This window comes from Bidens hawaiensis, unplaced genomic scaffold, assembly GCF_021521415.1.
Source record: "Bidens hawaiensis isolate Kalapana, Puna unplaced genomic scaffold, B.hawaiensis_p1.1 tig00037791_1, whole genome shotgun sequence".
Classification (NCBI taxonomy): domain Eukaryota; kingdom Viridiplantae; phylum Streptophyta; class Magnoliopsida; order Asterales; family Asteraceae; genus Bidens; species Bidens hawaiensis.
This window is the reverse complement of record NW_027496620.1, coordinates 138,605-149,517: the sequence shown is the minus strand read 5'-3', so window position 1 is coordinate 149,517 and position 10,913 is coordinate 138,605. Positions and strand designations below refer to the sequence as shown.

At 42.2% G+C, this 10,913-nt stretch overlaps 1 pseudogene; it reads right to left on the bottom strand.

Moving 5' to 3' along the window:
* Positions 1-5,905: 5,905 nt before the first annotated feature.
* Positions 5,906-8,263, bottom strand: LOC143589745 (leucine-rich repeat receptor-like serine/threonine/tyrosine-protein kinase SOBIR1; annotated as a pseudogene).
* Between the last annotated feature and the right edge of the window lie 2,650 nt (positions 8,264-10,913).

Below are 10,913 nucleotides of genomic sequence, written 5' to 3'. Positions count from 1 at the left end.
TGACACGCGTCGAAAGGTTAACTTATTCAAAACACTTAGAAAATTGCTAAGTTAAACTAAAATATGCATGAGCAAATCATATAATGTTTACAAGGCAATGCATTAACCAAATATTTATATTCACGATAAAAGCTGTTCAAACATTACAAAATGGCTAAGGTATCTACCCGCCTACAAAAAGTACAAATCTATCCTAACGGCTTGGAGGAATCAAGATTCAGGCTTCGCGACCACTCTCTCCAAACCCACTTGAACCCGCACCATCAGTTGGCTGCGGCTGTTCAAGGAAAGCTTTTAGAACAGCTAGCCCGTCATCAGCAGCAGCAACTTCATTCACCTTCTCCACGACCGGATGAGAGAAAGCAGCATACTGGTTCACAGCTTGGTCGTAGGCAGCCTCAGTATCAACATCATGTAGAGGAAATTTGGAAGGCGAGATGCCTTTCTCTGCAAATCCTAAGCCAAGTAGGAAACCAACTTTCTCTCCATCCTCATGAGAAGCGTTGAGGGCTGCGCTCATGGCATCATCATAGGATGTGTTCGCAAAAATCCGATGCACAACCTACAAAAAAAAAACTTTTCTAAGTATAAAAAAAAAGCAAAAAGCAAAGAATAATTGAGCTATGCGTACCTGCGGCAACGCTTCTCGTAGAAGCCAATCCTTATTGGACAGAGCCTCTTGAAGGGTAGCGTGAGCTTGATCGAGTGCGCATTCGGCCTCATTCTTGTTTAAGTTGGCAAGCAACACTTCCTTGGTAGCAGCCTCCTCAACGCTTTTAAGCTTGCGCTCAGTGCGATCAAGCACACCCTTCTGATCCAAGAGCTCCTGTAGCTTCTTGGCGTCCTCCAAAGCCAAAGCCTCATGAGCCTGCTGAATCTTCTCCAGTTTAGCTTTCAGTTCTTCATTTTCAGCGCGTAGAGGCTCAGCAACAGCTTCAGCTTTTGAGGCCCTTTCAGTCGCATTGCGCGCAGTTTCCTTGGCCAACCTAAGCTGTTCGTTAACAGCTTGAGTAGCCTTGGAACGGGCCTCATGCCTAGCTTGTATTTCGGCCTCAAGGTCCTTGAAGGCCTTTTCCCTCTCAGCAGCGGTGGCGGCAAGCTTTTTGTTTTCTTCCCTCAGCGATCGCACCTGAGCCCCCTCCAAGCTACGCGCAGTCCTTAACTTATCGTTTTCACGACAAAGTAATTCGACACGCGGCTGCATCCAGGCAAGTAGAATTCGGAGCTCAGTGGACAACCGGCCTTCCTGGTAACTAACCATTTCCTCCCCCAATGCACCACTTGGAGCGGCATGGCGCGCCCAGTCGACGCAGTCTGCAGCCGTCCTGAGAGTCGTTCCTCAGCGGATATTCCACCTTGGGGCATAGACCTCATTGGAATCTGAAACTGCAACAACAAAAAACAGTTAAGAAAAAATGATTAAGGATGGATAACAGGCCAAAGTAACCCCACGCACCTGTAGGGTCGATAACAGGCCGATAGCCGCTAAACCCATCACCCGAACCTAAATGATATCCATCCAAGAGGTCAAGGAGATGGGAAGGAGGCAAAGATTGGACTCCCTCATCAACAGAGGTAAGTCTAGAGGTCCCAACTCTAAACATACCTGAAGAACCGGCCAAAGACGAAGTAGTTGTTGACGCCGAATGTGACACCGTAGAAGCCACAGAGGTAGAGACCATTGGAGATGAACTCATCTGAGATGAACTCATAACCGTGGCAGCCGCTGCAGATGAGCTCATGGAAAAAGTCACCGCCGGTCCGGTGAAAGACGTGGTAAAAATGGCACTGACGACTGGCGAAGTTGAACTGCTCAACGCAGCAACGAAAGTAGACGCCATCGTCGGCCCAGCAGCCATGACAGACGACGTCATCACCGGAACAGTTGCTTCAACGGTAGAAGCAACGGAAACAGGCGCAGCCGCCTGGGTCATCGCCTCGGATAAGTTGACCAAACCTATCGTCGTGGGTCCTGAACCACTTCCTCCCGCACCACTCTCTTCAAAAACAGATAAGTCCACTCCTGCATAAAGAAAAACCAAAGATATAAAAAACAAAGGCGGAAGGAAATGCGGAAAAGGTACACAAAAAGTATACTTACTGGTTTTCTTGATCTTGAAAGCCCTGACAGGCGGAGAGGGACCCGATGAAACTGGCCTCTTCACGCCAGTTACCTTCGCAACGCTTGGCGGCTCGGAAGTGACAGCCGTTGTCTCAACCTCTGAGACAATGGTTTCGTCACCACTACCAAGGTTCCTCGCCGCCTCCTCACTCTCAGTCTCGGAATCAGACTGATCCCCCAAGTCAAGAGCAACCTTCGTTTTGCCCTTCACGCCAGCCGCCTTCTTTTTCCTTACGATAAAAGGCCCATCTGCGGATCCCTCATCAGAAGATGACAAGATCAGAGGAATTCCAGCAGAAGTGTGAGCATGAAGAGGACGAGGATTAAAGAACTCCTTACCTGGCCGAGTGGCGCTTAAAATCTCGTGGCCTGACGGGTAGACCTCTACGAATCTATCCGCAGTCTTCTCCAAAATGGGCAACCCGTTCTCATCAAGATCACGAGTATCCAACCGCGCGGGACCACGAGTCTCCCGCGGGTGCAAGAGCGACTGTAAGTCGTTCCCATCTGAAATAAAAATGATAACAATGTTAGAAGGAAATCCTAAACCAACACAAAAGACGGAGCATACCATAAGGAATATAGTTCAAACCGTATTCAAGAACGATGGGTATTTGCGGCGTCCCAGACCCGACATCCTTCCACACGAGGCTCATCTTAAGCATGACCATCCCAGACTCCGCGAAGCGATAAACAGGAGTCCGAATCTGGGAAATCTTGGTGAACCACTCCGTCTCCTGGTAATTGGAAGCCGGAAGATTAGGGAGTGCCCTCCCATTCTTGAACGTCATCGCAATGGGAACGACGCGAGCGGAAATGTAGAAAAACTCACGCTTCCAAGAGCGGAGACTACGCTCGGTAGTGTAGATCTTCAAACCCTTGATCCGAGTGACAAGGGTATACCAACCCTGGACGCACCTCCAGGTATAGAAGGTCATCAGGCGGTCGACTCGAGGCTCGATATCCAAAATACGGCACACCCATTCGAAATGGCGAACTTTAGCAATTGCCATTGGGTGCACCTCTGTCAAATGAACACCGTGTTTCTCTAAAACACGGTATACGAACTTCGTTAATGGGAATCTTAAATTCCCATATATGAAGAACGAAGCGTAAACCCCTATCTTGCCCTTAGGGGCGTCGTATACCGTCTGGTCGGCCTCCGGGAACTCTGGCTCATAGGGCTCCAGCATGAACTTCTTGACGATGTAATGGTATACATCGACAGAAAGAGTACACTGACACTCGCCAGCAGTACTCTTATCGTCCTTATCGGACGTGGATGTCGGGTTCTCGGGGTAAACGTTGGACTCCTTGACGTTAACCTCTGGGTCATGAGAAGAAGACATTTTTTAATGTTGAGGAAAGAAAGCGGTTTCAGGAGAATGCTCGCCGGAAAAGATGAGTATTCGCCGGAAATCGCTTAAAAGGAAAAGGAGAGTGAAGTGAAGATAATGGACGAAATACACCCTCTCCCCCTTATATACTCATCGCAATGAATCGATGAATTTAATGCGGATGAGAGAGAAAGCGCAAGCGCAATGACACGGCGACACATGTGGATAAAGCAAGCTGGCAAAAGGTGTCTGAATGGCGCGTGTCATGAAACTCGCGACCACGCGCCTGAAAAAGCTTCCTGATTGACCACATGCTGTCACGTCGTCATAACTTCCTGCACATCCTGAAACCGTCAGAAGACGCCAACGTCCCTTCAACCGTTTGGACTATCCTTATCCCTTCACCAACTCTCCGAATTTCAAAAAGATTCAAAAAGATTAAAAATAAGAGGGAATATACCCCCTGACCTTGGAAAGCAAGAAACTATAAGACAAGTGCGAGTACAGTGTCAAGGCGAAAGGATAAGGATAGTCCAAACGGTTGAAGGGACGTTGGCGTCTTCTGACGGTTTCAGGATGTGCAGGAAGTTATGACGACGTGACAGCATGTGGTCAATCAGGACGCTTTTTCAGGCGCGTGGTCGCGAGTTTCATGACACCCTCTCCCCCTTATATACTCATCGCAGGGAATTGAAACCAAGAAGATCGATCTTATGGGCCATGCTTGCGGAAAGAGAAATAACACCCCCGCATGGCGGGAACGTTGAGAACTAGATTGTTTGAAGCTTCAAGGTGGAATTGGTTGTTTAACATAACTGATCACTATGTCTAAAACTACCAAAACCTCGTGGAGAATCTACACAAGTGAAACTCAACGCTCCCGACTTGCGAAGAGGTTACACACCTACCCGCATCATACCCAAAGATCAGGCAGAAAAGTCAGGAATTTTCTGCAAGTGACATTAGGAAAACTGCGAGAAGAATCTCCACGGAGAACCTTAAAAAATGAAAACCCCCTTTTCAAAACCCCTTGCTTAAAGTCCAAAAGTTCCCCTCACTTATTAATAATTCATGAGAAGAACAATGGACTGGGGGACTTGAAGAGGTAGGTTCCCGCAAAGCCCAGTTGGACCCGCAAGACTCACCTTGAAGAGGTACGTCTGCGCAAAGACCAACTGGATCCGCAGGAACCACCATGCTCAGAGAGATGAAGACCTTACACGCAGTAAGCCAGCTGTCCCCGCAGGAAAGCCTCCCTTGGTACAGTACCCTGCCTGTTCCCGCAGCTGTGGGTACAAGCCAAGAAGGAAGGCTACCCGCACTAACAGTAAGGCTACACGCACAAGGCACTAACTCTTATACTTCAGCAATGTCACCTGAAGAAGGAATGAGCAGGGCGGGAATATTCCCGCCCAAAAGAGCCAGTCCGTACGCTTCTAAAAGATCTTTTGTACTATACCTACCAAGGTATGGACAAATGGACAAGATCTGACAAAAGCAACCCATGAACCAATCACAGGGTGACAGCTCACTGACAATAGTACGAGGAGGAGCACGCTCCAGTACAAAATGTCACTATCAGCCGCTGCCTACCCACCAACTCCCATCGTGGCACGAACGTAGCCCATAGTTGGTGGAAAATGAATATTATATACAGCTGGCCGTACCTGCTTGGAAACCTACCTTCGGCTATAAATACTCCAACACCTTGGAATGGTATCATCATCTTCTCTCTAGCTATTTCTCTCTATATACACTTATATTCAGAGCAACCTAGTCTGATTCTCACGCCGGAGGATGGTCACAAGGAGGAACCCCCCTTCTCAGTGACGAGCTTACGGTGTCTGTTTTGCAGGTTGAGAAGAATACCATCTTTGCCGGACCTAACCCTCGTGGGAAACATCTACTTAATCCAAAGATTATCCTTAATCTATCGGGGTCACTTAGTGTTTCTTCAAATAATAATAATAATAATAATAATAATAATAATAATAATAATAATAATAATAAAATTATTTAACATAGCAAGAGATGGTTGGTACTTGGTAGTGGGTGGGCGGGTATGTTCAAAGTCTAATCAATTTACCAAGTCAATAGTTCGTTATTGAGTTTTGAATTTTGATTTACAAGTTATTTAATTATTAATTATTTTGATTAAAAATAAGTGCTTATTTCATACTCTTTCATTTTTTAAATGGCAAAGTCAAATTTATGCATTCCAGAATTTAAACCCATAATTTTAAGTTGTTTAAGAGGCGTTGTCTTTTTTACTGGGCTACCAACCCTTTGACTCAAACCAGTCGTTTTATTAAGCATTCTTCAAAGCTCCTAACCGCTCAAACTTCAAATAACTAGTTTTAGCAAGCAATCACAAACACTTCTTAAGTCTGCGTTTTTTCACATAAAGAGAGGTTATATATGAACAATTCTTTGAGAAAAAAATTTCATTTGATATAAATCATGCTACATGTTCCATAACATGAATACAATTACAAGCATTTGGATTGAACCTATAAGAATTGCAAGTAATAAAAATGACATAACTGACATAAAACAAGAAACATTTACTATATCTTCTTTCACTTTATTCTATCTTCTCGCATTGCATACCATTAATGAATGATTTGAGCCAACATCAACCTAGCATCTTTACTATTAGGTCTCTCTTTCGGATTATCGAGCGTACAAAAACACGCAATCTTAAGAACAGGTAGCATTTGCTCCTCGTACCCATTTCCCAACAACTTCGTGTCAATCGCTTGTTTCGGATCCTCACCCGTCATCACATTCCTCAACCATTTCACCATACTCATCTCGGACGTCCTCTGAAAAAACTCATCCGACGGAAGCTTCCCCATCACCAAAACCGCCAACAACACCCCAAAGCTATAAATATCACACTTATTAGTAAACTTCAACGTTTGATGATACTCAGGTGCGATATACCCTAAAGTCCCCGCAACATTGGAACTCGTCATATGTGTGTCAGCATCTGGGATTGACTTCGCAAGCCCAAAATCAGCGATACGAGCTTCCATATCATCATCTAGAAGAACATTTGCGGGCTTTAAGTCTCTATGCACAATACGAGGCGTGTGACTCAAGTGAAGATACTCAAGCCCGGCTGCAACTCCCAACGCAATCCTATGTCTAGCCAACCAATCCAATTCCCGGTTACCATCTTTAACTTGTTGCAAAATATCCTGCAAACTACCGTTTTTCATAAACTCGTAAACAAGGTAATGACAGTCTGGCCGCGACACATGGGCTAGCAACGGGACTAAATTCCGATGCCTGATTTGCCCGACGGTTTGAATCTCCGACTTGATTTGCCTCATTTTCTTATTCAAAAGCTTTGTATCTTCCTCGGTAAGCTTAGCCGCATCCTTGGGAGGCTGCACTACCTTCTTTATCGCAATCGTCTTCACTTTACTTTCCGGTAACTCAATCTTATATACCTCACCACACCCCCCTCTTCCAATCACTTGTAACGACTCAACCCCATCATCCTTCTCCAAGAACGCGAGTTCTTCCGCTTTAATAAGCTGACTAAATATCGCCATACCCGAATCATTCTTCCTCCCTTTAATCATATTCAAAACCAACTTAAACATCATCATCATCATCATCATCGTACTCAGTATATCCCACCAATAGCAAAGCTATGGTAGGGTCTGAGGAGGGTAAGATGTAGACAGCCTTACCTCTACCCCATAAGGATAGAGAGGTTGCTTCCGGTGAGACCCCCGGCTCGATAGTAGTTTTGCATCATGCCTTGGACATAAGGCACATAACACTCAATCATCGGGACACCGGATGATCGGTGCATGTAACCTTGTCTTTCGGCTAACAACGCCACTACATGATGCCTAATATTCGAAACCAACTTAAACAATACCGAAAATATCGCCCCGCATATTATCCCGGCTATCGTCCCCGTCCCAAACCCGATCACCCATCGTATCACTTTCTTCTTCTTGTCCTTATGTTAGCCATAATATTATCAACATTACTATTCTCAGTCCCAGTAGCTGTACCCGTACCATTACCATTATTATTATTATTATTATTATTATTATTATTATTATTATTATTTGTACCTGTACCATTACCGGTACCAGTATTGTTATTATTATCGTTATTAATTTGATTTGACTCGGCGAACACATACCGTTTCGGAACAATCTCCAAATGGTTTAAAACCGGCAATGGGTCTTCCAGAAACCCATTGCCGGAGAAATTAACCACACGGAGGTTCCGAAACGAGCGAATCGAAGCGTTCCGGTGAACATATTATCAGCTAAAAACAATATTTCAAGGTTTGGGAAACACTTCAAGAAGTTTAAATCACCGGAGAATTTATTTCCGGCGAGATTTAAAACTTTAGACGAGCAAGTGAAGATAACTCCACCGGAACTTGACCGGAAAATCTATTGTTACGAAGGTTGATGATTTCAAGTTTCCGGCAGCCGGAGATTGAAGCTGGGATTTGGTTAATGAGATGGTTGTTTGGTAGTGAGAGTTCTTTGAGTTGTGTTAGCTTTCCGATTGATGGAGATATTGAGCCTTTGAGTCTACGGTGGGTGAGGGTTATACGTGTGACGCGGAGTACGGTTGTAGTGTTGAAGATCTGGTGTTCGTAGAATATTCCGGCGGTGTTGTAGATACTGATACCGAGGTTGGTGTGGAGTGATATGAGGGCTTTGTGGTCGGTTGGTAAGAGGGTTATGTTGTTTGAAGTGGATTGTGTTGATAATATGAGAGTGGCGAAGGTGAGGAAGAGTAGGTGGTGCATGGTGGTTGTTGCCGGTGGACGGGTGTCGCCGGCGGCGGTGGTGATTGAGTGGGAAAGAGAGAGGATGATGATGATGGGATATTATTATTGTTATTCTTAAAAAACATGTTTTTGCATCTTGTATGTGATAAAGGTAGTATTGAGTATTGACTGTTGACTAATTTGGTAAGTTTCCAACTAGTTGCTAACGGTTGAATTGTGGATTCCCCGTTCTACCCTTGTTGTTTAACATAAGTTTCAAATAAACACGAAATCTCCATTTAATCTAATTGCTTAGTCTAAGGATGATGATTAAAAATTTTCCATGATAGGTTGAAAATCTTTTTATTGCAAACGAGTAGTAAACCTACAAAACAAAACACCGTAAGCTTGTTACGAGGGAAATGGGGGATCCTCTCGTAACCGCCATCCGACGTGAGAATCAGTATCGTATATGTATAATACATTTTTAGAGAGTAATAGTGAGTTAAAGTCTAGATCCTTTATAATTTGGAGGTAGTTTGTTATTTATAGCCGTTGGAGGAGGGAGAGAGAGAATGTGGCTACTTGCCCTGTCAGGCTGTCCACCAATCATGTTTCTTGGACGTGTGCTAAAGATAGTTGGTGGACATGATGGCCATTTGATGTTAACATGTCGTATTATATAGTACTATTGATGATATGTTGTCCATCCGTTATTGGCTGAGCGTTATTTACGATGAATTTTTTTCCTTTTTGCACCATATTCATGGGGATCTTAGGCGCTCCCATTCCTGAGGTGTCAGGGAATGTCTGTCGCATAGAGGTATTATATGTTGCGTCGTATTCTCTGCATGGCGTATGGCCAAATACCTCGCAGTAGTATATTATGATATGGGTAGGTTTAGTCAATTAGTACCCTACCTCTACAAGTTCTTTTAGACGTGTTCGGGTACAACGAGATTTCAGTTAATAAAGAAGCAGCTAAGAATTTATTGACCGACCCGTTTAGAAGGAAGGTCAACAGTTATACCCCAAGATCTACGAATGATGATGTTCTGACTAGTCATTTTCAATATGTTATGAATAATAATGTTATGACCTCAAGATCTATAAGTAAAATTTTTAAATAACTTATTTTGATATAGCCGTTTACCCATTTGCATTTTATTTCGATGTAAATATCGTTTTTAATAAAATAGTGTTTGTTTCGGTATTTTACTTCACATATTTAGGAGGGGTTTTTAGACTTTTTAATTGTTAATAGTTAATCTTTTAATGGGTTTTATAACCAACATAGTTTTTAATAAGGGTCATAGATGTCATGTGGTTTTTATATAAATAAAGAATATACAAAACTTATATTTTGTAACAATAATAATATTCCATGTTTTAGAAAAGTATATGTATATTAGTCTCTGTACTTATGTATTACAACTTGGTAAACTTTGGACCATTATTAAATGAAAGTGGATGTTTAAATATTTAAATTGAATATTATTTTCGAAGAAAACAGATAATCAGAATATGTTTAACGACGGCCTGATGTCATGGCCCATCGGTAATGAATAACAAAACACTATTATGTAGTGTAAACTGTAAGTGAAAACATTGAGATTGTTAAAAAGTCAAAGTCGTCGTTTACTTGGTCTATGACTAAAATACCCTTCTCATTTCCAATTGTAAGACATAAATTTACAATTAAACAATATCCATCATGTTTCCCTTACAAATATCGATTTCATTAATCATTGAAATATAGGGTTCGGATTGGGTAACAAATCGGAACATGTTCGAATTAGAATGAGTTTGGATTAGGACGGATCAAAATATACTAACTTATAAAAATAAATTTAGATGTTAGGTTATCAAATTAATCAAATTTTGAAGTTTAATTAAACATCATAATGCATTTTCGTTGCAATTTAAAAATCATACTAGGTGACAACTTGGTGGACTAAGAAAATTCATTTAGAACCATAAAGTGAACGAGTCAAAGATGCATAATCAGAAATTCAGAAGTCAAAACTTTCATAATCAAAAATGTCTTTTTCATTGCCTAAATACATAGCCAGTATCCATACGTATTTGATACATACTTGATATGAAAAGTCATTTTAGCCTTAATATTTCCTTATAATTCAAAAAAACAAAATACGTACAAAAATCGGTCACAAATCCTGACCCTATTGCAACCCTTTGTTATCCGGTTTTGCTTATCACCACTAGAATCACAAGTGATATGGTTTTTTCCATCGGTGTCGTTGCCTGAAAAGCCACAATACTATGATCACCAATGATTTTGATCTTCTACGTGAATGATTTTCTCACCGCATGAAAAGCCACTATAGGGTGAAACGAAACCAATGCCTATGTGTCTTATTTGCTGTTATTTTTTAAGTAAACATCTATCTCATCAACACAACGTATTAATCGGAAATTAAGGGTTAAATTTGTAATATGAAATACATGTTACTCTTAACTTTAAATATCATAATTCTCGGTACATATATATACAATAAGCTTTATTCAGCTTACACAAGTCATGCATTATTAATTCATTAAGATAAAGATACACATCTTGTGAAGCCGTGAAGGTTGCATTCTACCTTCTATACGTTTGGAGAGTAGGCCTTTTCAGTTAGACATGTACAAATAAGCTTTTATCCAAACCGGCTTGGGTTTAAAACTGGTCCGGTTT